Source organism: Bos indicus x Bos taurus, chromosome 3 (genome assembly GCF_003369695.1).
Source record: "Bos indicus x Bos taurus breed Angus x Brahman F1 hybrid chromosome 3, Bos_hybrid_MaternalHap_v2.0, whole genome shotgun sequence".
Lineage (NCBI taxonomy): Eukaryota > Metazoa > Chordata > Mammalia > Artiodactyla > Bovidae > Bos > Bos indicus x Bos taurus.
This window is the reverse complement of record NC_040078.1, coordinates 16916058-16942910: the sequence shown is the minus strand read 5'-3', so window position 1 is coordinate 16942910 and position 26853 is coordinate 16916058. Positions and strand designations below refer to the sequence as shown.

The following is a 26853-nucleotide window of genomic DNA, read 5'->3' as shown; positions in this document are numbered from 1 at the left end:
GGGTGACCCTAGGGTTACTTCTGCTCAAATATGGGACATGGTGGAGAATCCACTCAAATTTGCAAAGATCATTCCTGATCTGCTTCCTAGTCTCTTAAAGGTAAGCCTGGCACATCTAGGCTGAAGCTGGAGAGTGGGAGGAAGTGGTGGGGTCCATTCCCAGAAGGCTCCCTGAGATTCTCATCTACAGACAGCACTGTTCCTATTCTGCTGGTGCCAATCATAGACCCAGTGGGAGATTCCTGCCCTGAGCGGAGATATTTGATTTTCTCTTTCTTTAGCTTCTGCTTGGTGGTGCTACTGAGTGTCACACACAGTTGTCACATGAGGTTTCTCCAGGGTTGCTGGGATGTCTTTGCTGGTTTCCATGTGAGCACCAATCAGCAAATTTTAATTTTTGCAGCTGTGTCTTCTGGTAGTGAAAGCTTCTGAATTTATCTATACTCTAATTTATATTCTTCTTATTTATTTATACTCTAATCTCTTCATGGAGTTAACAGAAGCAGAAGATATTAAGAAAAGGTGGCAAGAATACACAGAAGAACTGTGCAAAAAAGATCTTCACCACCCAGATAAGCACGATGGTGTGATCACTCACTTAAAGCCAGACATCCTGGAATGTGAAATCAAGTGGGCCTTAGGAAGCATCACTACGAACAAAGCTAGTGGGTGTGATGGAATTCCAGTTGAGCTATTTCAAATCCTAAAGGAGGATGCTGTGAAAGTGCTGCACTCAATATGCCAGCAAATTTGGAAAACTCAGCAGTGGCCACAGGACTGGCAAAGGGCAGTTTTCATTCCAATCCCAAAGAAAGGCAACGCCAAACAGTGCTCAAACTACCGCACAATTGCACTCATCTCACACGCTAGTAAAGTAATGCTCAAAATTCTCCAAGCCAGGCTTCAACAATACGTGAACCATGAACTTCCAGATGTTCAACCTGGTTTTAGAAAACACAGAGGAACCAAAGATCAAATTGGCAACATCCGCTGGAACGTGGAAAAAACAAGAGAGTTCCAGAAAAACATCTATTTCTGCTTTACTGACTATGCCAAAGCCTTTGACTGTGTGGATCACAATAAACTGTGGAAAATTCTGAAAGAGATGGGAATACCAGACCACCCGACCTGACTCTTGAGAAACCTGTATGCAGGTCAGGAGGCAACAGTTAGAACTGGACATGGAACAACAGACTGGTTCCAAATAGGAAAAGGAATACATCAAGGCTGTATATTGTCACCCTACTTATTTAACTTCTATGCAGAGTACATCATGAGAAATGCTGGGCTGGATGAAGCACAAGCAGGAATCAAGATTGCTGAGAGAAATATCAATAACCTCAGATATGCAGATGATACCACCCTTATGGCAGAAAGTGAAGAAGAACTAAAGAGCCTCTTGATGAAAGTGAAAGAGGAGAGTGAAAAAGTTGGCTTAAAGCTCAACATTCAGAAAGCTAAGATCATGGCATCTGGTCCCATCACTTCATAGCAAATAGATGGGGAAACAGTGGAAACAGTGTCAGGCTTTATTTTTCTGGACTCCAAAATCACTGCAGATGGTGACTTCAGCCATGAAATTAAAAGATGCTTACTCCTTGGAAGAAAAGTTATGACCAACCTAGACAGCATATTAAAAAGCAGAGACATTATTACTTCGCCAACAAAGGTCCGTCTAGTCAAGGCTATGGTTTTTCCAGTAGTCATATATGGATGTGAGAGTTGGACTATAAAGAAAGCTGAGTGCAGAAGAATTGATGCTTTTGAACTGTGGTGTTGGAGAAGACTCTTGAGAGTCCCTTGGACTGCAAGGAGATCCAACCAGTCCATCCTAAAAGAGATCAGTCCTGGATGTTCATTGGAAGGACTGATGTTGAGGCTGAAACTCCAATACTTTGGCCACCTGATGGGAAGAGCTGACTCTTTGGAAAAAGACTCATTGGAAAAGACCCTGATGCTGGGAAAGATTGAAGGCAGGAGGAGTAGCGGATGACAGAGGATGGGATGGTTGGATGACATCACTGACTCAATGGACCTGGCTTTGGGTGGACTCTGGGAGTTGGTGATAGACAGGGAAGCCTGGCCTGCTGCAGTTCATGGGGTCGCAAAGAGTCGGACACGACTGAGTGACTAAACTGAACTGAATCTTTTCCCAATGCTTACCACCAAGCTTTGCATAAAATCATGTTTTGGGGATAGAAGCAGAAGAATGAAGCTTCCATGCCCTCTTTGGCTGTGCCCCTCTCCTATACCTCCTGGAAGCCCTCCAAATCCTTTATTTTTGGGATTTTATGGAGTCTTCATCACTTGGGATGATGGATCTTTAACTCCATTTTCAGTACTTCTCTCTTCTTAAGAGAATGAGGGAAGAACTGAAAATTTCAAGCTTCTAATCATGGCTTAGTCATTTCGGTGACCAACCCTCAATGAGCAGCCCACCCAGAGTCACTTCTTTAAAGTGACACTCCCATCACCCAGGAGAGTACAAGGGTTTCAATGCCCTGTTGCCGGGAGCCAGCGTGAGGAACTCCGCCCGTGGCAAAGGTAATGAGGAAGGAGGCTTGGCATACGCAAAGGCAGGATCGAGCCTCAGGAGTCCCCCTGGAAATTCTCGAGCATCTACCCCCAAAACCAGAGTCTGCCCACTTCACTGCTTTGTGCTCAAACCTACACCTCTGACTTTACAGGGGGCTGTCCCCCACTACCTTTCTCTGAAAAAGAGTTAACTTACAGCTCCAGTTAATAAAGTTCCTGGGCATGACAAGAGTGTTTCAACCTACAAACTCCTTTGGAAGTCCTCAAGCCTGCCTGAATAGGTTCTTCCGGCCACATGTGATTGTTCAGAGCCTCCCAACTGTGAGAGGCATGAGATGTTCTAAACTGTCTAAATACAGATTCCTTTGAGCAGTTAAAAGATTGATTATAAATTGTATTGGTGAAGGGTTTTTCACTTGTTGGGCCAATGTTTGCTGCTAAGTTTCCATATCCCTTACCTACTGTGTCCCTGGGAGTGTATTGATTAATATAATTGATGTATAGGAATGTAAGTAGTAGCTTTAATGTTTGTAACCTGGGACCCTTGAGTTAATTCTTTTCTTGTTATAGCCCACCACACCTTTGCCCTATAGGAATGCAACTTTATCTAATGCTTTTGGAGGGTGGCACCTGACTTTAGAATGATCACCTTTAGAGAAAAATAAGTTTTCTGAAGAAAGGATCATAAAGTGTTAACAGGCCTCTTGGCCAGAAGATGATGTAATTCACTTAAACTTTTGCATATGGTAAGTTTGCAGGAAGAAAGCCTGGCTTCGATTAGGATCAAGGACTGCTGTCCTTGCATGACTCTACCCCTTCCCCCATTATCCTCTATGCACAACTTAAGGTATAAAAACTACTTTGGGAAATAAAGTGCGGGCCTTGTTCACCGGAACTTGGTCTCCCCATGTCGTTCTTTCTCTCACCTTCTGGCTGAATTCCCATCTGGAGCGTGGAGGCTCATCAAGCCTACTAATTATACCTGGGCTTCTAAGATCTGACCGAGGAGGCCTTAATGTCTCCTCTCCTTCAGGAGAACGGGAGGACGCCTGCGGCCTACATAGGTGACGTAAATTCCTTGCCTTGGAATTTTATTAGCTTTCCATGTAAACCAAGTTATTCAGCCTCTTTTCTCCACTGAATTTCTTTGCTGAGCTATCCTTATTTCACCACTTTTTATATCCTTAATTAATGTTTAATTAAGCAATTGTTTCCTGATCCTCACTGGCGCTGTCCCCGCTTTGAATTCCCTGGATCCACCGGGGCTGGACCCCGGCACCCTGAGTCAGGGTCAAAGACCAAGAATTAGAACAAAAGATGTTTCTAATGCAAGGGTTTGAGGAGCTCTGTGCCAGAAACAGGGGGCAGAGACCAATGTATACTTTCTATTATCTCTCAGCTCTAAGGAACACAGACTTCTGAATCATTCACTCCGGGGGATAGGGCTGGGGTGGCATGGGATAGAGTAAAAGCTGATTGGTTCTGTCTAATTGGTTGCATTTCTTAACACCAATAATGAAATGTCAGAAAACAAATATTAAAAAAAAAACCTTTAAAAATTGAAACACCCAAAATAAAATACTTAAGACTAAACCTCACCAAGGAAGTGAAAGACTTAAATGCTGAGAACTATAAAACATTAATAAAGAAAATTGAAGGTGACTCAAAGAAATGGAATTATATTGCATGCTCTTGGATTGGAAGAATTAATATTGTTAAAATGGCCTTAAAAGCTTTTGCACAGCAAGGGAAGCCATAAACAAATGAAAGCAACCCTCAGGATGGGGGAAAATATTTACAAATGAAGCAACTGATGAGGGATTAATCTCCAAAATATACAAACAGCTCATGTATATCAATATCAAAAAAACAAACAAGCCAATGAAAAAAATGGGTGGAAGATCTAAATAGACATTTCTCCAAAGAAGACATAAAGATAGCCAACAAACACATGAAAATATGCTCAGCATTACTAATTCAGTTCAGTTCAGTCACTCAGTCGTGTCCAACTCTTTGCGACCCCATGAACCGCAGCGCTCCAGGCCTCCCTGTCCATCACCAACTCCCGGAGTTCACTCAGACTCACGTCCATCGAGTCAGTGATGCCATCCAGCCATCTCATCCTCTGTCGTCCCCTTCTCCTCCTGCCCCCAATACCTACCTGCCTTCAATCTTTCCCAACATCAGGGTCTTATCCAATGAGTCAGCTCTTCGCATCAGATGGCCAAAGTATTGGAGTTTCACCAGGACTGATCTCCTTTAGAATGGACTTGTTGGATCTCCTTGCAGTCCAAGGGACACTCAAGAGTCTTCTCCAACACCATAGTTCAAAAGCATCAATTCTTCGGTGCTCAGCAACATTACTAATAGTGAGATGCAAATCAAAACTACAAAGAGGTATTACCTTACACTGGTGAGAATGGCTGCTGTAAAAAAATCTACAAACAACAAATCCTGGAGAGGACGTGGAGAAAAGGGAACCCTTCTGTACTGTTGGTGGGAATGTAAATTGGTACAGCCACTATGGAGAACAGCATGGAGATGCCTCAAAAAACTAAAAATAGAATTATCATATGACTCAGCAATCCCACTCCTGGGCATATACCTGGAGAAAGTAATTCAAAAGGACACATGCACCACAATGTTCATTGCAGCACAATTTACAACAGCTAGGACTGGAAGCAACCTAAATGTCCATCAACAGAGGAGTGGGTAAAGAAGATTTGGTGTATATAATAGAATATTATTCACCCATTTAAAGGAATGAAACAGTGCCATTTGCAGAGACGTGGATAGACCTAGAGCCTGTTATACAGAGTGAAGTAAGTCAGAAACAGAAAAACAAATATCATATAATAATATCACTTATATACAGAATCTAGAAAAATGGCACAGATGAACTATTCACAAAGCAGAAATAGAGAGACAGATGTAGAGAAAACTTATGGACATCGAAGTGGTAAGGAGGGGAGGTGAAATAATATATATTTTTTCCCAATATATACTTCCCAATTATATTGGGAAATTGGGATTGACATATATACACTACTATGTATAAAATATTGAGTTTGAAGCCAGCTTTTCACTCTCCTATTGCACCCTCATCAAGAGGTTCTTTAGTTCCTCTTCACTTTCTGCCATTAGAGTGGTATCACCTGCGTTTCTGAGGTTGTTGGTACTTTTCTTGGTAATCTTGATTCCAGCCTGTGATTCATCCCGCTTGGCATTTTGCATAATGTACTCTGTGCTATGCTTAGGCGCTCAGTCATGTCTGACTCTTTGTGACACCATGGACTGTAGCCTGCCAGGTTCCTCTGTCCATGGGGATTCTCCAGGCAACAATACTGGAGTAGTTTGCCATGCCTTCCTTCAGAGGATCTTCCAGCCCCGAGATCGAACCTAGGTTTCCCACATTGCAGGCATATTCTTTACCCTCTGAGCTACCGGGGAAGCCCAAGAATACTGGAGTGGGTAGCCTATCTCTTCTCCAGGGTATCTTCCAGACCAGGAATTGAATTGGGGTTTCCTGCATTGCAGGTGGATTCTTTACGAGCTGAGCTACCAGGGAAGCCCATAATGTATTCTGCATAGAAGTTAATTAGCCAAGTGACAATAAACAGCCTTGACGTACTCCTTTGCCAGTTTTGAACCTGTCAGTTGTTCCATGTCTGATTCTAACTGTTGCTTCTTTACCGGCATACAGGTTTCTCAGGAGACAGGTAAGGTGATCTGGTATTCCCATCTCTTTAAGAATTTCCCACAGTTTGTTGTGATCCACACAGTCATAGACTTCAGCACAGTCAATGAAGCAGATGTTTTTATGGAATTCCCTTGCTTTCATTATGATCCAATGAATGCTGGCCATTTGATGTTTGGTTCCTCTACCTTGGGCTTCCCTGGTGGCTCAGAGGTTAAAGCGTCTGCCTGGAATGCGGGAGACCCAGGTTCGATCCCTGGGTTGGGAAGATCCCCTGGAGAAGGAAATGGCAACCCACTCCAGTACTCTTGCCTGGAGAATCCCATGGATGGAGGAGCCTGGTAGGCTACAGTCCATGGGGTCGCAAAGAGTCGGACAGGACTGAGCGACTTTACTTTCACTTTCCTCTACCTTATCTAAACCCAGCTTGTACATCTGAAAGTTCTCAGTTTATGTGCTACTGAAGCCTAGCTTGAAGGATTTTCAGCATAACCTTGCTATCATGTGAAATGGGTGAAATTATACAGTAATTTGACCATTTTTTGGCATTGCCTTTCTCTGGGCTGGAATGAAAACTGATCTTTTCCAGTTCTGAGGCCACTGCTGAGTTTTCTAAATTTCCTGACAGATTGAGTGCAGCAGTATCACAGCATCATCTTTTAGGATTTGAAACAGCTCAGCTAGAATTTCATCACTTCCACTAGCTTTGTTAGTAATAATTCTTCTTAAGACTCACTTTACTTCACATTCCAGGATATTTGGCTCTAGGTGAGTGACCACACCATTGTGGTTATCAGGGTCATTAAGACCTTTTTTTGTGTGTGTATAGTTATTCTGTGTTTTTTTTTTTTCTACCTCTTCTTAATCTCTTCTGCTTCTGTTAGGTCCTTACCATTTGTTCTTTATCATGCCCATCCTTACATGAAATGTTTCCTTCATATTTTTCCTCCGATTTTCTAGAAGAGATCTCTAGTCTTTCTCATCCTTTTGTCTGCCTCTATTTTTTTGCATTGTTCATTGAAGAAGACCTTCTTATCTCTCCTTGCTGTTCTCTAGAACTCTGCATTCAGTTGGGTACACCTTTCCCTTTTTCCTTTGCTTTTCACTTCTCTTCTTTCCTCAGCTATTTGTAAAGCCTCCTCAGACAATCACTTTGCCTTCTTGCGTTTCTTTTTTTCAGGATGGTTTTGGTCACTGCCTCCTGTACAATGTTACTAACTTCTGTCCATAGTTCTTCAGGCACTCTGTCTACCAGATCTAATCCCTTGAATCTATTTGTTACCTTCACTGTATAATCATAAAGGATTTGATTTAGGTCATACCTGAATGGTCTAGTGATTTTTCCTACTTTCTTCAATTTAAGCCTGGGTTTTGCAATAAGGAGCCAATGATCTGAGACATAGTCAGCTCCAGGTCTTGCTTTTGATGACTGTATGGAGCTTCTCCATCTTTGGCTGCAAAGAACATAACCAGTATAATTTCGGTGTTGACTATCTGGTGATGTTCATGTGCAGTCATTTCTTGTGTTGTTGGAAGAGGGTGTTTGCTATGACCAGCATATTGTCATGACAAAACTTTGTTAGCCTTTGGCCTGATTCATTTTTTACTCCAAGGTCAAACCTGCCTGTTATTCTGGGTATCTCTTAACTTCCTGCTTTTGCATTCCAATTCCCTATGATGAAAAAGACATATCCTTTTTTTTTTTTTTTTTTTTTTTTAATGTTAGTTCTTGAAGGTGTTGTAGGTCTTCAAAGAACTGGTCAACTTCAGCTTCTTAGGCATCAGTGGTTGGGGCATAGACTTGGATTACTGTGATGTTGAATGGTTTGCCTGGAAATGAACTGAGATCACTTTGTTGTTTCTGAGGTTGCACCCAATACTGCTTTTGAACTCTTGCTGACTATGAGGGCTACTCCATTTCTTCTAAGGGATTCTTGCCCACAGTAGTAGATATAATAGTCATCTGAATTAAATTTGTCCATTTCCATCCATTTTAGTTCACTGATTCCTAAAATGTCAATGTTCAATCTTGCCATCTCCTGCTTGACCATGCCCAATTTACCTTGATTCATGGACCTAAACTTCCAAGTTCCTATGCAATATTGTTCTTTATAGCATTGGATTTTACTTTCACCACCAGACACATCCACAACTGAGTGTTTCTGCTCTGACCCAGCCCTTTCATTCTTTCTGGAGCTATTAGTAATTTCCCCTTGCTCTTCACCAGTAGCATACTGGACACTTTCTGACCTGAGGGGCTCATCTTCCAATATCATTTCTTTTTACCTTTTCATACTATTCATGCGGTTCTTGTGGCAAAAATACTGGAGTGAGTTGCCATTTCCTCCTCCAGTGGACCACTGGAGCTTATGTCAGAACTCTTCACTATGACCCATCCATTTTGGGTGGCCCTGCCTGGTAGGCCTCATAGCTTCATTGAGTCATGCAAGCCCCCTTGCTATGACAAGGCTGTGAACCATGAAGGGGCAGAAAGTGAAGAGAAATGAAAAAGCCTCTTGATGAGGGAGAAAGAAAAGAGTGATCTTAGAAAAACTAAAAGCATGGCATCTGGTCCAATCACTTCAGGGGAAAAAATGGGAGCAGTGACAGATTTTATTTTCTTGGGCTGCAAAATCACCATGGATGGTGACTGCAGCCATGAAATTAAAAGACGCTTGGTCCTTGTAAGGAAAGCTATGACAAACCTAGACAGCATATTAAAAAGCAGAGACATCACTGTGATGACAAAGGTCTGTGTAGTCACAGCTATGGTTTTTCCATTAGTCATGTATGGATGTGAAGGTTGAACCATAAAGAAGGCTGACTGCCAAAGAATTGATGTTTTTGAACTGTGGTGCTCTTGAGAGTCCTTTGGACTGCAAGATCAAACCAATCAATCCTAAAGGAAATCAACCCTGAATATTCATTGAAAGGACTGTTGCTGAAGCTGAAGCTCCAATACTTTGGCTACCTGATGTGAAGATCTGACTCATTAGAAAAGATCCTGATGCTGGGAAAGATTGAAGACAAAAGGAGAAGCTGGCAGCAGAGGATGAGATGGTTAGATAGAATTACTGACTCAGTGGAAATGAATTTCAACAAAATCTGGAGGATAGAGGAGGACAGAGGAGTCTGTTTGATTATTGTTTGGTTGTCTTTTCAAAGGCTTGATGTTTGAATAAAGGTATACTCTTGTTGGGCTTCCCTGGTGGCTCAGATTATAAAGAATCCACTTGTAATTTAGGAAACCCAGATTCTATCCCTGGGTCCAGAAGTTCCCCTGGAGAAGCGAATGGCAACCCACTCCAGTATTCTTGCCTGGAGAATTCCATGGACAGAGGAGCCTGGCAGGATACAATCCCTGGGGTCACAAAGAGTCAGACATGACTGAATGATTCACACACACACTCACACAAATTTGTTACCAAAGGTTTGTCTGCAAGAACATGATGCATTTCTATGGTTAACAACTCTAAGCAGAAAAATGAACTTTTTGTATGAATTTCTAAGGAAACTGAAACTTTTTCTTCAGTTAGCAAGGTAGCGTGATTGCAGTCTCTGGGCTGCAGGGAAGGGCTGCTGTGGTGTCCCTGCATCTGCCTCCTGTCTAGGGAAGACCTGGTGCTCTGAGCAGAGAGGACCCACTCACAAATCACCTCTGGCTTCCTTCCATACTCATGTGCTAACTATGGAATACTAGGAACTAAAAGCAATTTCGGTGAATGGCTTTTGAGTACTTTTGTCACCAGAGTTTCCAGTGAACCAAAATGATGCCATCCTGACAAGAGGTAAAGGCACAGCGCAAGTGGTCAGAAAGTCAGAGTCAGCGTCCACCAGCGCTGACGATGGTGAAGAGCTCTTCCAGGCAGGCACAGTGAGGCCTTGGCGGTGGTGCAGCTGCATCTTACCAGCCTCTGGTTGGGATGAGTTATCATCCCCCAGTGCCTCTTCTTACCTGTCTTTTGAGATGCAGCCTGTGGTTGCACCGTTTGAGGTGCTGTTTCCTAAGCAAGGTGTAGCAGTGCTGCTCAAGCTGGGATCTAGCAGTGAGCCAAGGAGTCACATCTTGCTTTCAAAACAATTGCAGGGAACACTGACAAACAGATAAGCAAACAAACATGCATTATAAAGTGACTGAATTCCTTGTGAGGACTATGAAGAAAAATGAAGCATGGGTAAAAGGAGAAAAATTGATGAGAATTATTAATTAGATATAAGGGTTATGGTAACCCCATAAATACCTTTTCTGATGCAGTATGCCTAAATGTAAAAGTGATTCAAAATGCATAGGTCACGGTGAGGGGAGGATGGAGTGATTGTGGTTACTGGCTAGGCTGCCTAGAGAAGAAATCATCTTCCGATAAATCTCTCTTAAATCCATCGATGCTTCTCCAGATTGGTAGTCTAATGCCCCATCGTCTCTCACTTGAAGCGCATTTTAATCTTGGCCCCTCTTCCCTTCATAAGGCACACCCACGATTTTCCTTGCAGGGACAGTCCCATGGACAGAGGAGCCTGGCAGGCTACAGTCTATGGGGTCATAAAGAGTCTGACATGACTGTGTAACACTTTTTTCACTTTCATGTCCTCTTGGCTAATAAGGTGACAGTGCAGTTAGTTTCAATGAAGTTTGCAAATAATTTTGTAAACTGAACCAGCAAAATAACATCAACCATGAAAGTTAAGCGGGGCTTCCCAGTTGGCTCAGTGGTAAAGAATCTGCCTGCAGCACAAGGAGACTAGAGTTCAAACCTTGGGTTGGAAAGATCACCTGGAGGATGAAAATGGTAACCCAGTCCAGATTCTTGCCCGGGAATTCCCATGGACAGAGGAGCCCGGTGGGCTGCAGTCCAGAGGGTGGCAAAGAGTCGGATGGGACTGAGCACACACACACATGCAAGTTAGCACTAACATTTTTTCTACCAAAAAGGAAAACTGTCAAAAACTGAAAACAAATTTTAAGTTTACTATATTGGAGTTAAATCTTTTCCTGGGGAAAATTCACTTTCCACCATTGATACAGAATTATATTTTCTATTTTTGCAGAGAAGTGTGCCCTTTCATGCATTCCCACACTTTCTGTGTCTCCTTTTTCCATAATTCTGCATCCCAGCCTATATCTTATCAAACAATCCATTAACATAGGAACAAATGTGCTTTGTAATCAAAATTATTTTTATTAAATTTTCTTTTCCAGTTCTTTATGTATCCCATTCAGTGGCCCTCAATAATTCATGATTATAGAAAATACCAACTTTATTTATAGGAATTGTGAAGCATCTTCAAAACATGAGGAAAAAGACAAACATAATTCTAATTACTGAAAATTATGTATAAGGATCAGGGGGAAAAAAGATGTGTTCTAAGAATTTCTCTGCCTTTAAGAACCAATATATAGTAAAGAAAACAGGAATTTTTGTTGTATGTACAGCATGAGTCAAAGTGTACAAAGACGCATTATTATGAGCTATCTTAAGTATGGGATTTCCTCAAAAAAGTGAAAATTAGAAATGCCATAGTATCCAGCTATTCCAATTCTAGGTATTTTTCTTCAGCAAATAAGAACAGTAATTTCAAAAGACATAGATACCTCTATGTTCCCTGCAACATTATTTAAAAAGCCAAGCCAAGATATACAAGAGCCCTAAATGTCCACCAGCAGATAAATGGATAAAGAAGATGTAGTACATACATTCAATGGAATGCTGATGCTGCTAAGTCGCTTCAGTCGTGTCCGACTCTGTGTGACCCCATAGACGGCAGCCTACCAGTCTACCCCGTCCCTGGGATTCTCCAGGCAAGAACACTGGAATGGATTGCCATTTCCTTCTCCAATGCACGAAAGTGAAAACTGAAAGTGAAGTCGCTCAGTCATGTCCGACTCCCAGCGACCTCATGGACTGCAGCCCACCAGGTTCCTCCACCCATGGGATTTTCCAGGCAAGAGTACTGGAGTGCGGTGCCATCGCCTTCTCCACAATGGAATGCTACTCAGCCATAAAAATGGAATGAAATCTTGCCATTTGTGACATGAAAGAACATAGAGTGTATTACACTAAGTGAAATAAGAGTGAGAAGGACAAATATAGTACAGTTTCACTTGTATGTGGAATCATTAAAACAAAATTCACAGTACACATAAGAAAACAGAAAAAGAGTCATAGATACAGAGAACAAATGTGATTGCCAGAGAGGAGAGATAATAAAAGAAATTGGAAAGGGAAATTGAGACTTACAAGCTTTCAGTTACAAATAAATGAGTAAGGAGTTGAAATATACAGCATGGAGACTATAGTCAATAATATAAGTTTGCTTGCAGATGTAACTAGAATTATTGTGGGGATCATTTGTAATCTACAGAAATATTAAATCATTATGATGGGCGCCTGGAACTATCATTGTTGTAAGTGAATTACACTTCAATTTTTAAAAAGTACAAAGAACTAAGAAATAAGCAAGCCCTACACAAATCTCTAGCAAATTCTCCATGGGTGCAATGATTCTTTTTCATGAATAATGACATGTTTAATAATAAAGATTGAAATTTTGAAGAAAAGATTCAAAATAGGAAAGTATATCGTAGATCAGGATTAAACAACTCAAAAATGAATGCACATTGCTCCAAAGATTAATAAAACATTGAAAATATCATTGTAGATAAATTTCAAATTAAGAGAAATATAATAAAAATGTATTATAAGAATGTAGAGGGTATGAAGGAAATTCTTAAACCCTATTGAATAAAAATTTCTGGAAAATAAATATAGCAAAAAAATTGAAAGCTATTTGATGAATGTGTCAAAAGTGGAAGATAGATCTGATATATGAATGATTGGAATAAACGGGAAAAAAATCAAAGCCAAGATGGAAAGCAAATACTAAACATTATCATACAAATTGTTCTGAAAGTAAAAAAAAGTTTGAAACTGTTTATTAAACAGAACTATGAGAATTAACTTGCAATGACTAATAGCCAAGGATGTTCTGGAAATATTATTGGGCTTTAAAGAAAAACAAAAGGCCTCTGGATATCTAGAATAAAAGAACAAGTGACATATAAGGAAACAAAAATTAGAATTTTATCAACCTTTATGGAGAGAAATACCCTGTGTCAGAAGTAAACAGGGCAACACAGTTAAGATACTCAAGGAGAGACACGATGATGTGTGAATTCCTTTCCAGACAAAATGATTGGGTATCAAAAGTCCACACATCCAAGTCATCATGAAAGACCTAAGGTAATAACATTGCCTTGACTAATGGGAAAAACAGACTTCAGAAAACAGAATCCTTTGAAAGACAGACACAAGGATAGATGATGGATACTAAATTTACAGTTCCTTACTCAAACGAGATGAATGAGCATTACATGAGAGAGGGAGCGGATGCTAGGGTGACTGCCTTATAATTATCCACTGAGTTCTACCTCCTTTCAGAGTGCTGTCTTATGTGTGTTTGATTTTACGGAAAATCAATTTAAAGGCAACTAGATGGATAAATAAATTTTAATATAAAAAACTTTAACTATAGAACAAACATACATAACTGAACATATCGAATATAAATACACATAATAGAAAAAAAAACTGTAGATAATACTAAAACTAAATCTATACGACCAAACAACTGAGCTTGTACTAAATACGGGCCTCAGGAGATGAGCAGTGAGCCCTCTCTCAATGTTTGTCCAGATAAGGCTCCTGATGGCCTGTAGGCTCCATCCTCTCAGAGGCCCAGCCTGGAGTCCAGGATTGAGACCAGACCTGCAACACAAACACAGGTGATGGAGTCCTTAGGGAGGTGCAGAGTCAGACAGAAGGGGGTTTTCTGGACAGGGTGTGCACGACGCAAGCACAGCCTCAGGATCTGGACATGACCTTGGGTCCTGATGTCCCCGGGGGTCAGTCCACAAGACACTGGGTCTGTTTGCTGCTCTTTGCTGAGGGAGTTGTCTGTTAGTAGGGAGTGTCTCTCCAGTATTCTTGCCTGGAGAATCCCAGGGACAGAGGAGCCTAGTGGGTTGCCGTCTATGGGGTCGCACAGAGTCAGACATGACTGAAGCGACTTAGCAGCAGCAGCAGGGAGTGTCTAGAAAGGTCCCACAGGAGTAATTCCACCTGGGTATCTGGCCAGCAGCCTTCAACTGACAGGTCCCCTGGACAGTGAGACTCAGACAGAGAAATGGGGGGCTCTGGGATCTTGGACTAAAAGGCCAAGTCCCCCCTCCCCTGGGGCCCTGGGAGGAGCAAGAAGTCAGATGCCACAGGAGTGGGGGAACCTGCCCACCCATCCTACACTCAATATAACTGCTCTTGAGATCTGTATATCAGAAATGGACAGACACCAGTAGTCTCTAATTCCCGTAATAATCCTTTCTAACCCCCAGCCAAACTCTCCTGACGTTTATGGTTTTAAAGTATTAATTGCTATTTTAATAAAAATATATATTGTATATGTTTAGTGTATTGCAACATTAAAGTTTACAGAAGACTGTTTTTTAAACTGTAATAAAACAAGTTATATGTTATTAATGACAGAATTGGAATAAAAAATAGAAGAATTGTGGGTTTGGGGGGTGAGTGTATGATGTTCAGGTGGACCTTGAAGTTACCCACAGGAGAACAAGGCGCAGACTGAGAAGACGATGGAGACAGAAGTCTAAGGCTTCATCCCTTCCACTGTTTCCCTCATGCACAGGTCAGTGCCACCATGAGGAGCATCATGTCATGGCCACAGCTCGAGCAGCCCAATGGCATCATCCTGGAATATGAGATCCGGTACTGTGAGAAGGAACACAGTAAGTTCAACTCCTCCACAGCCAGGAGCCAGACCAACACTGTACGGATCAATGGCCTGCGGCCTGGCATGGTATTCGATGGCAGCTGGGGTGGTGTTCATGTTGGCCATGTCCATTGCCTGCAGCAGGAAATGTGCTTACAGCAAAGAAGCTGTGTACTGCGAAGAGGTCATCAGAGCAGGAGAGTTTGTAGAGGTGCACAAGGGGCGTTGGAAACTTCCGGGCAAGAGGGAAATCTATGTGGCCATCAAGATGCTGAAGGCTGGGTACTCAGATAAGCAGTGACAGGACTTCCTGAGCGAGGCGAGCATCATGGGGCAGTTTGACCATCCCAACATCATTCATCTGAAGGATGTGGTCACCAAGAGCCGGCCAGTCTTGATCATCACAGAGTTCACAGAGACTGGTGCTTTGGATTCTTTCCTCAGGCAAATTACAGACAGTTCATGGTGATCCAGCTGGTAGGGATGCATCGCCGTGAGTATGAAGTACCTGGTGGAGATGAACTACATGCATCCGGACCTGGCTGCAAGGAACATTCTGATCAACAGTCACTTGGTGTGCAAGGTGTCCAACTTTGGCCTTTCCCACTACCTCCAGGATGACGCCTCAGATCCCACCCACACCAGGTCCTTGAGAGGCAACATCCCTGTGAAATGGATGGCTCTGGAGGCCATCGCCTACTGGAAGTTCACATCTGCCAGTCCTCTGGCGCTATGGGATTGTCATGTGGGAAGTCATGTCGTTTGGAAAGAGACCCTTCTGGGACAGGTCCAACCAAGATATCATCAATGCCATTGAGCAGGACTACGGGCTGCCCCCGCCCATGGACTGCCCGGCTGCTCTACACCAGCTCATGCTGGACTATTGGCAGAAGGACCGTAACAGCCAGCCCTGCTTTGCAGAGATTGTCAATACCCTGGACAAGATGATCCGGAACCTGGCCATCCTCAAGACTGTGGCTACTATCACCACCGTGCCTTCCCAGCCCCTGCTCCACTGCTCCATCCCAGACTTCACGGCCGTCACCACCGTGGATGACTGGCTCAGTGCCATCAAGATGGTCCAGTACAGGGACAGCTTCCTCACTGCCAGCTTCACATCCCTCCAGCTGGTCACCCAGATGACATCAGAAGACCTCCTGAGAAAAAGGGTCACCTCGGCAGGTCATCAGAAGATGGTTCTGAACAGCATTCTATCTATGAGGGTCCAGATAAGTCAGTCACCAATGGCAATGACATGACAACTCTTGTTTTCTGTGGGGAGGAGAGGAGGGAAAAGGACCGGGCTCAAGGGGGAACCAGAAGTTGACCACTGTGGAATATTCTGGAGAGACTGACTTCTCACCTAAGAAATGCATTCTCATAACAAAGAATAAGCTGGACCTTTCCTAATAGGCAGCCTTCATTTCTCAGTGACTGATACACAATTAAGATGCCTTGGGAACCAAATATGTAATGATAAAAATACACAAAGGTGATGTTCAGTGGAAGTGAACACAAAACAGTATGCATCGAAGACCCCAAGAGTGAACTCAGCTCACACCCCAGGTGGGCTGGAGTCATCCTTCGGCAAGAAAATAGGGAAGGAGGTTGGGGGGAGAAACAGAAGCAGTTTCTCATTTTCTTCCTCACCAATGATGTTCTTTTCTTTTCTCCTTTCGTCCTCCTCCCCACGAGCCCTCTCCCTCCCCACACATCTATCTCCCTTTGCTCATGACTTGTGTAGGGAAGTTTCTTCAAACAAACCCCAGCTCCTGAGACTCAAGATGTTCTGTCAGTTGCCAAAAGACCTTGCTGACCACTGCATGGGGGATCCAATCAATTCAATTAATGTCTTCATATTGAAGAAGAGATGTACCTTCAGTAGAAAACCTTGTTTTTCTTTTGTTTGCATTTTCTGCAAAAAGGAAAAAGAAACCAAAAATTGGGGGCCGTGGGGAATGCAAGAGCACACCTATGTACGTCTGTGTTATCAAGTAACCACTTGTTCGTAACAGATGCAAACAAGAAAGACCTGGGAAGTCTTTGCCCCTGGAAAATCCACAGGGGCTGGAGCGTGTTGTTGGTGTGGTTTTCTGATTGGCCTCATTGGCCTGTTGGCTCAATGGGGAGAGAGAGTAGGGAGAAAAATAAAATGAAAAGGGGAAAAATCTCCGGAGAGCTTGCAAATAAATTTGGACAGGAAACAGGTGAGTGGTTTGAATTGGATGTACTGTGGGCCATTTGGAATGATACTTACTGATTCTTTATTCTTGGTGACATCTGAAGAGAAGGAGAAGGAAGTTGTTTCTGGAGAATGTTCTTCCACATCCCCCGAATCTACAATTAAAGATGGTGAGGAAGAGAGTTCTTCTTCCCCTAGTCTGGAGACTGGTTTCATTTCAGTTCAGTCGCTCAGTCGTGTGCAACTGTCTGCGACCCCATGAACCACAGCATGCCAGGCCTCCCTGTCCATCACCAACTCGCGGCGTCCAGCCAAACCCATGTCCATTGAGTCGGTGATGCCATCCAACCATCTCATCCTCTGTCGTCCCCTTCCCCTCCTGCTCTCAATCTTTCCCAGCATCAGGGTCTTTTCAAATGAGTCAGCTCTTCGCATCAAGTGGCCAAAGTATCGGAGTTTCAGCTTCAACATCAATCCTTCCAATGAACACTCAGGACTGATCTCCTTTAGGATGGACTGGTTGGATCTCCTTGCAGTCCAAGGGACTCTCAAGAGTCTTCTCCAACACCACAGTTCAAAAGCATCAATTCTTCGGTGCTCAGCTTTCTTTATAGTCCAACTCTCACATCCATACATGACCACTGGAAAAACCATAGCCTTGACTAGATGGACCTTTGTTGGCAAAGTAATGTCTCTGCTTTTTAATATGCTATCTAGGTTGGTCATAACTTTCCTTCCAAGGAGTAAGCGTCTTTTAATTTCATGGCTGCAATCACCATCTGCAGTGATTTTGGAGCCCAGAAAAATAAAGTCTGACACTGTTTCCCCATCTATTTGCCATGGAGACTGGTTTAACTCATATGAAATCCAAGGAATGTTTCAGATGTGTCTGTGTTGTATTCCTTCTTGTACCTCATTGTTCGATTAATTTTTTTTTAATTCTACTGAACATTTAAATATTTTTCATTTCTTCTTTTACCTTAATCTCCTTGCTAATTTTATCTAATTAAAATAAGCAGATACAGCCTCCTGACTCAGGCATACGTATTTATGGGGTGGGATATCGCTCTCTCTCTTTTTATTTTTTTATTTTTTTTTTGCCATAGAAGAGTGAGAAGAATGCTGAACATCAGGTCCTTCTGAATTATCTATCTCAGTTATACTTTTCTGTGTATACATAGAAAAAACTTAGGAGACAATTACTGTGGATTACCTCCTAGAGTTACAGATGTCTGTGTATCTGTGCAAGGAAGTAAGGATGGAAGGAGAGAAAAGAATATTCCTTGTGGATTATCTAATACAGATTCACATTTCTTGTCTGTGAGGGTAAAGGACTCATAGACCCCACATGGGGGCTCACTGTTAAGATGGCTCGTTATGTTGACCTCCCAACAAAGAATAAAATCACAGTGACCCTTGAGACTGACCAAAAATTGCCCAAACGACATTCTGTTTTCTCACTGGTTACTACCTTCTCAAAGCTAAAAGACCACCAGATTCCAGACCTCAGGCTACATGACCACAGGACTCAACAATAGGCTAAAAATTAACCATCCGTTCAGAGAACTTTTCATTGGTGGGGTATAAGAAAGACCCCGTCAGAAAGGGAGGACGCTGGTTCTCCTCAAGGGCCAGTCACCCTCTTGTTTCCTTCTAATTAATTTCCCTTTTCTTGCCTGACTGCCTGGCTCATTCTCTTTTTCTCTGCACTCTCCTTACAATTCTGTTTTATGAGTGAGGAGTATTCCAGCATCTGGCTGTCTCACTTCATCTTCATTTTTCAGTCTTTGGCCTTGTTGGTTGATTCTCTATCTTGGCTCTAGTAAATAGTGCTGCTCTGGATATAGGGGTGCAAGAAAAAAAAATAAGCAGAAGCATGTCTGGGTTTACAAAGAAAAAACAGAAAGAATTGGAATAAAAATAAAAGGAACGTGGGTAGCTTGAATTCTGTCATGCATCCCAAGTACACACTGCACTGAGTTGCTTTCTGCTGTTTCTTTAGTTGGAGTTGGACACACACACAGAAGAATCTGTGGAACCTCCAACTCCAGTTGAGAAATGGTGCCCTGAGGTGACCCAGGACCCCCAGGGCTCCAGAGGCTGAGGGACCCCAGGCTCGGTTCCTTCTCAGGCTAGCTGGGACCGTCAGGACCAAGGAGCACCCACAGGGATGCAGAGCTGCAAGGTGACTGCCTACCTGAATGAGCTCTGGGCACCTGTGTCTCCTCCACTCTATTCCCAGGAGCCTAGGACTAGGGAGGGTGGGTCCACCCCAACTTCTCACTACAGCTGATTTTGAACTAGGGATGCTTCCTGATGCCTTTAGGGGGTTGGGAGGGCAAAGCTGGGTCCTGCAGAAGGAGATGAGGAACCCGCCAGTGAGGATCTTCAAAGAGAACATGCTGGAACAGCAGCTCCTGGACTCATACACACAGTGACCCCACAGTGCCCCCCAGCCTCCCTACTAACATAGAGCTGCCAGAGGACCCAGCCCAACAATCTCAGGGGCATCTGTGGATGGGGACCTGTGCTCTGGGGAGATGTGCTCAGGGCATCCTCAAATCTGTATAGATTATTACCACCCTCTTGTCTCCCACTTTTGTAGTCACATTCAACAGCTGCCCCCAGTGTTTTTGCCAATGTTTCCGAAACACCAGAAAGAGAGTTGGGGACGTGATGGACACACATGCCCTCGTCTGCCTCATCTTTTCATCCCAGGCTGCACGTTCACACTTGCTCTTTCTGATCCTTTTCTTTATCATCACCATTGACATCCTCAAAAACTTTCCTCAAGGACATGAGCAGAGAATGTTTTGACATCTGGAAGGAAAAGATCAGGCAGGCAGGTCCAAGGCCTCCCAGGGCAGGAAAGCATCCATATAGCATAGACCAGGGCAGTGCAAACTTCATGGGGGCCCTTCAGCTGCATGGGTCCAGACCTACTGACTTCAGCCTCAACTCCTGCTCAAGTCACTCATGGTGACAAAGCCAGGTTCAATGGTGCAGACCTGAGGTCAGGAGCCAAGGCAATGCTAAGAAAGTGGGGGAAGAGGGCTGCAGACAGATTTCATAGATTTTATATAAGCTCCCAGGATCCGAAGTGCCTATAAGAGAACAGGTCCTCCGGAAGGATAATCATAAAAGGATGGAAAGAGGAGATGGGAAAGGTTTATAAGAAAGAGTCTATGAACCAGAAAAACAAAAAAATTTTTTTAAATATGGAAGAGGAAATAAATGACCTGCATGTTCTTGCTCTCGTTCTCTGAATCTTCATTATCTGCCATCCAGTTTTCTGGTGTCTGAGGGTGGTGGCCATGTGAAGTGGCTATGGGAAAGCAAAGAGGAGATTTAGGGTCAGGATGCAACCTGGAGACTGTAGGTTACGGCTGCGAGACATGTGCTGTGCAGAGATTCGTGACCTCTGGAGGAGAGGATTTTGTTCCAGGGTCAGAGACCAGGCTTGATCACTAGGAGCTTTCTGTGTAATGGAGTTTTACTAAACTATAAAAGAGACAGAGAAAGCTTCTGACATAGACATCAGAACGGGGTAGAAAGAATGCCCACTTGCTAGTTTTTAGCAAGGTGTTACATACGTTTTCAATGCAAAGCAATGCATTATATACTTTTCCAGTGCAAAGCAAGGCAGAATATACTTGATCAGTGCAAAGAAATAGGGGAAAACAATAGAATTGGAAAGACTACAGATCTCCTCAAGAAAATTAGACATACTAAAGGAAGAGTTCATGCAAAGATGGACACAATAAAGAAAGAAATGGTATGGACCTAACAGAAGCAGAAAATATTAATAAGAGCTGGCAAGAATACACAGAAGACTATATAAAAAAGATCTTCATGACCCAGATGACCACAATGGTGTGATCATTCACCTAGAGCCAGACATCCTAGAGTGCAAAGTCAAGTAGGCCTTAGGAAGCATCACTACAAACAAAGCTAGTGGAGGTGATGGAATTCCAGTTGAGCTATTTCAAATCCTGAAAGATGATGCTGTGAAAGTGCTGCACTCAATATGCCAGCAAATTTGGAAAAGTCAGCAGTGGCCACCAGACTGGAAAAGGTCAGTTTTCATTCCAATCCGAAAGAAAGACAATGCCAAAGAATGCTCAAAATACCTCACAATTGCACATATCTCACATGCTAGTAAAGTAATGCTCAAAATTCTCCAAGCCAGGCTTCAACAGTATGTGAACTGAGAACTTCCAGATGCTCAAACTGGATTTGGAAAAGGCAGAGGAACCAGAAAGCAAGTTGCCAACATTTGTTGGATCATAGAAAAATCAAGAGAATTCCAGAAAAATGACTACTTCTGCTTCATTGACTATGATAAAGCCTTTGACTGAGTGGATCACAACAAACGGGAAAATTCTTAGAGAGATGGGAATTCCAGACCACCTTACCTGCCTTCTGAGAAACCTATATGCAGGTCAAGAAGCAACAGTTAGAACCAGACATGGAACAACAGACTGGTTCCAAACTGGGAAAGGAGTACATCAAGGCTGTATATTGTCACCCTGCTGATTTAACTTATAGGCCGAGTACATCATGCGAAATGCTGGGCTGAATGAACCACAGCTGGAATCAAGATTGCCAGGTGAAATATCAATAACCTTGAATATACAAATGACACCACCCTTATGGTAGAAAGTGAAGAAGAACTAAAGAGCCTCTTGATGAAAGTGAAAGAGAGTGGAAAAGTTGGCTTAAAACTCAACATTCAAAAAATTAGTCATGGCATCCAGTCCCATCATGGTCAATAGATGGGAAATCAATGGAAACAGACTTTATTTTCTTGGGCACCAAGATCACTGCAGATGATGACTGCAGCCATGAAATTAAAAGACACTTGCTTCTTGGAAGAAGTTCAGTTCAATTCAGTTCAGTCGCTCAGTCATGTCTGACTCTTTGTGACCCCATAGACTGCAGCATGCCAGGTATCCCTGTCCATCACCAATTCCCAGAGCTTGCTCAGACTCATGTGCATCGAGTCAGTGATGCCATTCAACCATCTCATCCTCTGCCGTCCCCTTCTCCTCCTGCCTTCACTTTTATCCCAGCATCAGGGTCTTTTCCAATTAATCTGTTCTTCACATCAGGTGGCCAAAGTATTGGAGTTTCAGCTTCAGCATCAGTCCTCCCAATGAATATCCTGATTTCCTTTAGGACTGACTGTTTGGATCTCCTTGCAGTCCAAGGGGAGAAGGCATTGGCACCCCACTCCAGTACTCTTGCCTGGAAAATCCTATGGATGGAGGAGCCTGGTGAGCTACAGTCCATGGGATTGCTAAGAGTCGGACACGACTGGGTGACTTCACTGTCACTTTTCACTTTCCTGCATTGGAGAAGGAAATGGCAAGCCACTCCATTGTTCTTGCCTGGAGAATCCCAGGGATGGGGGAGCCTGGTGGGCTGCTGTCTATGGGGTCACACAGAGTCGGACACGACTGAAGCGACTTAGCAGTAGCAGCAGCAGTCCAAGGGACTCTCAAGAGTCTTCTCCAACAACAAAGTTCAAAAGCATCAATTTTTCAGCCCTCAGCTTTCTTTATAGTCCAACTCTCACATCCATACGTGACTACTGTGATTGTGGTTTTCATTCTGACTGCCCTCTAACAGATAAGGATAGGAGGCTAATGGAGAAAAGTTATGACAAACCTAGACAGCATATTAAAAAGCAGAGATGTTACTTTACTGACTAAGGTCTATCTAGTCAAAGCTATGCTTTTTCCAGTAGTCATGTATGGATGTGAGGGTTGGACCATAAAGGAAGCTGAGCACTGAAGAATTGATGGTTTTGAACTGCAGTGCTGAAGACTCTTGAGAATCCCTTAGACAGCAAGATCAAACCAGTCATCATCTTTCAAGATTTGAAATAGCTCAACTGGAATTCCATCACCACTAGTTTTGTTCAGTGATACTTCCTAAGGCCCACTTTACTTCACACTCCAGGATGTCTGGCTCTAGGTGAATGATCACACCATCATGGTTATCTGCGTCATGAAGATCTTTTTTGTATAGCTCTTCTGTGTATCGTTGCCACCTCTTAATATTTTCTGCTTCTGTTAAGTCCATACCATTTCTGTCCTTTATTGTGCCCATCTTTGCATGAAATGTTCCCTTGATATCTCTAATTTTCTTGAAGAGACCTCTAGTCTTTCCCATTCTATTGTTTTCCCCTATTTCTTTGCACTGATCAAGTATATTCCGTCTTGCTTTGCATTGGAAAAGTATATAATGCCTTGCTTTTCATTGAAAACGTATGCAACACCTTGCTAAAAACTAGCAAGCGGGCATTCTTTCTACCCTGTTCTTTTGTTTTCTGATTCTATTGTTTTCCTCTATTTCTTTGCATTGATCACTGAGGAAGGCTTGCTTAACTCTCCTTGCTATTCTTTGGAACTCTGCATTTTGATGAGTATATTTTTCCTTTTCTCCTTTGCCTTTCACTTCTCTTCTTGTCTCAGCTATTTGTAAGGCCTCTTCAACAACCATTTTGCCTTTTTGCATTTCTTTTCCTTGGGATGGTTTTGATCACTGCCTTCTGTACAATGTTACAGATCTCCGTCCATAGTTCTTCAGGCACACCGTCTATCAGATGAAGTCCCTTTAATCTATTTGTCACTTTTGCTGTATAATTGTAAGGGATTTGATTTATGTCGTACCTGAATGGTCTAGTGGTTTTCCATACTTTCTTCAATTTAAGTCTGAATTTGGCAATAAGGAGTTCATGATCTGAGCCACAGTCAGCTCCTGGTTTTGTTTTTGCTAACTGTATAGAGCTTCTTCATCTTTGGCTGCAAAGAATGTAATCAGATTTCAGAACTGATTATCTGATGGGGTCCACATGTAGAGTTGTCTCTTGTGTTGTTGGAAGAGGGTGTTTGCTATGACCAGTGCGTTCTCTTGGCAAAACTCTGTTAGCCTTTGCCCTGCTTCATTTTGTACTCCAAGGCCCAATTTGCCTGTTACGAGTCGGACACGGCTGAATCAACTTAGCAGCAGCAGCAGCAGCCTGGTGTTTCTTGACTTCCTACTTTTGAATTCCAGTCCCCTATGATGAAAAGGACTACTTTTTTGAGTGTTAGTTCTAAACAGTCTTGTAGGTCTTCATAGACACATTCAACTTCAGCTTCTTCAGAGTTACTGGTTAGAGCATAGACTTGGATTACTGTGATATTGAATGGTTTGCCTTGGAAACGAACAGAGATCATTCTGTCATTTTTGAGACTGCACCCAAGTACTGCATTTCAGACTCTTTTGTTGACTATGAGGGCTACTCCATTTCTTCTCATGGATTCTTGCCCACAGTAGTAGATATAATGGTCATCTGAGTTAAATTTGCCCGTTCCAGTCCATTTTAGTTCACTGATTCCTAAAATGTCAACATTCACTCTTGCCATCTCCTGTTTGACCACTTCCAATTTACCTTGATCCGTAGACCTAACATTCCAGGTTCCTACGCAATGTCATTCTTTAGCGCATCACACTTTACTTCCATCACCAGTCAAATCCACAGCTGGGCATTGTTTTCACTTTGGCTCAGCCTCTTCATTCTTTCTGGAGCAATTTCTCTGCTCTTCTGCAGTAGTATATTGGACACCTACTGAGCTGGGGAGTTCATCTTTCAGTGTCATATCTTTTTGCATTTTCATGCTGTTCATGGGGTTCTCAAGGCAAGAATACTGAACTGGTTTGCCATTCCCATCTCCAGTGGACCATGTGATGTTTCAGAATACTCTTGAGAATCCCTTGGACAGCAAGATCAAACCAGTCAAATCTAAAGGAAATCAGTCCTGAATATTTATTTGAAGGACTGACGCTGAAGCTGGAAACTCCAATACTTTGGCCACCTGATGCGAGGAACTGACTCATCGGGAAAGACCCTGATGCTGGAAAAGATTGAAGGCAGGAGGAGAAGGGAAAGACAGAGATTAAGGTGGTTGGATGGCATCACCGACTCAATGGACATGGGTTTGGATGGACTCCGGGAGTTGGTGATGGACAGGGAGGCCTGGCATGCTGCAGTCCATGGGATCACAGTCAGACACGACTGAGCAACTGAACTGATTGAGCAAGATATGTTGTTTTGTCATGTAATCTTTAGCTCTGGGCTTAAAAAAAAAAAAAAAAAGTTTTATGTGACTAAACAAAGGAATGTAGGGAAAAAGTTTGTCCTTTTCTCCTTCTCGAGGGACCCAGACCCCATTCTCCCCCTTGAGGGCTCCAGACCCCTTCCTCCTTTTCTGGGGCCCTGGACTCCTTATCAACCTACCCAAGACTTAACTCTCTCATTCCCCACTTTTCTTTCAGGAGAATATGGCTGCTGATAGAAAAGGGGTACTTCTCTCATTCTGGAGCTACTTGGATGATTAAATGTATGACTTCTGTGAGTGTGGACAGCCACTAACTCAGTGGACATGCACACATTATTTGGAAAATGACTGGGAAAAAATAAAACTTGATTGATAAAATCTATTTGGAAAGGCAGGATTGAATACAGTCCCCTAAAAGAGTTTGCTTTTAATCAAAAACAAAGTCTCATAGGCGACTTAGTAAGCACAATAACTGCAGCTGTGGATCCTGGGGAGGCAGCGATCTGGGAAGACATGGATGATTTAGCAGAAGCTCAAAACAGGCAGGAGGGTCAAGGGTCCCTATCATGGAAAGCCAGCATGCATTTTAGTGTTTGTTTTTTCCCCATTGGTTAGCTTCTCATTAGTTAAAATGCAGAAGCTCCGTTTCATATCTTTCCTGTTCCTCTCCTTTGCTCTCCTTCATCCAACAAAGAGGATGAGTCAACGGCAGCTCAGTCCATAGTTACTAACCTCCTTTAAGCATACACTCCACCCCATGTTTCCATCAGGAGAAAAAAAAACGCTGAGGGATTCCTGAACAGCCTCATCAGTGTCTTGACCCTTTGCCCCTCCAGCTCCCATGGAGACCTGGTGGAGGAGCTGCCACATGCCTTAGCTGCGGAACAGGCTCTGGGTAGCCTAAAGGTAAGTGCACCTGTCTTTATCTGGGATAAGAGTGTTCCTTCATTTCTTTATTTTTAATTCAGTTGAACACAGTTATAGAAATCTGACAACATACATTATCACTTATGTATACAATGCCTTGGCGGGGGATATATTGAGGGTAAAACTATTATTAACACAGACCTGATTCAAAAGGACATTTAAAAAGACTGCATCGATTACTACATATAACAGTAGGTATTTTCCTCAGCAGAAATGTTTCCCCTTTGAATAAGAATTTTGTAACTGTTGGTCAAGTTGAAACTCAGAGATCCTACATGAAATAGTCCAGCCCTTCTAACAGGGGTACACTCTGTTTTCTTCTGGGACCATTGGCTTAAAGAGTTTTCATTTTCTGAGGACAAAAATTGCATGCCAGAAGACTTAGTGCACAGAACACAGGATGGTAACAGCCTCACACTTTTCTTCTCTCTAATCACAGGTGCATGGAATAGCCGATATAAACTGTCAATATCCAAGGATAATTCCTCTGCTGAGGAACAACCTAATTGATGAAGGTGGGGAATCTCTTGCCCGCTCTGGCCAGAGAGACACCCTGACCCTGGGTCCCTACACGCGGTGAGGGCTGGGGGTACAGAGCAAGAGACTGATCTCCCAGGGAAATG

At 42.9% G+C, this 26853-nt stretch overlaps 1 non-coding gene and 1 pseudogene across 1 annotated transcript; both read left to right on the top strand.

Moving 5' to 3' along the window:
* The first annotated feature begins 37 nt into the window (after positions 1-37).
* Positions 38-26810, top strand: LOC113882892 (annotated as a pseudogene).
* On the top strand, positions 6429-6500 carry TRNAS-GGA. Its single transcript has one exon. It is a non-coding gene; the product is annotated as a tRNA-Ser (tRNA).
* Positions 26811-26853: the final 43 nt, after the last annotated feature.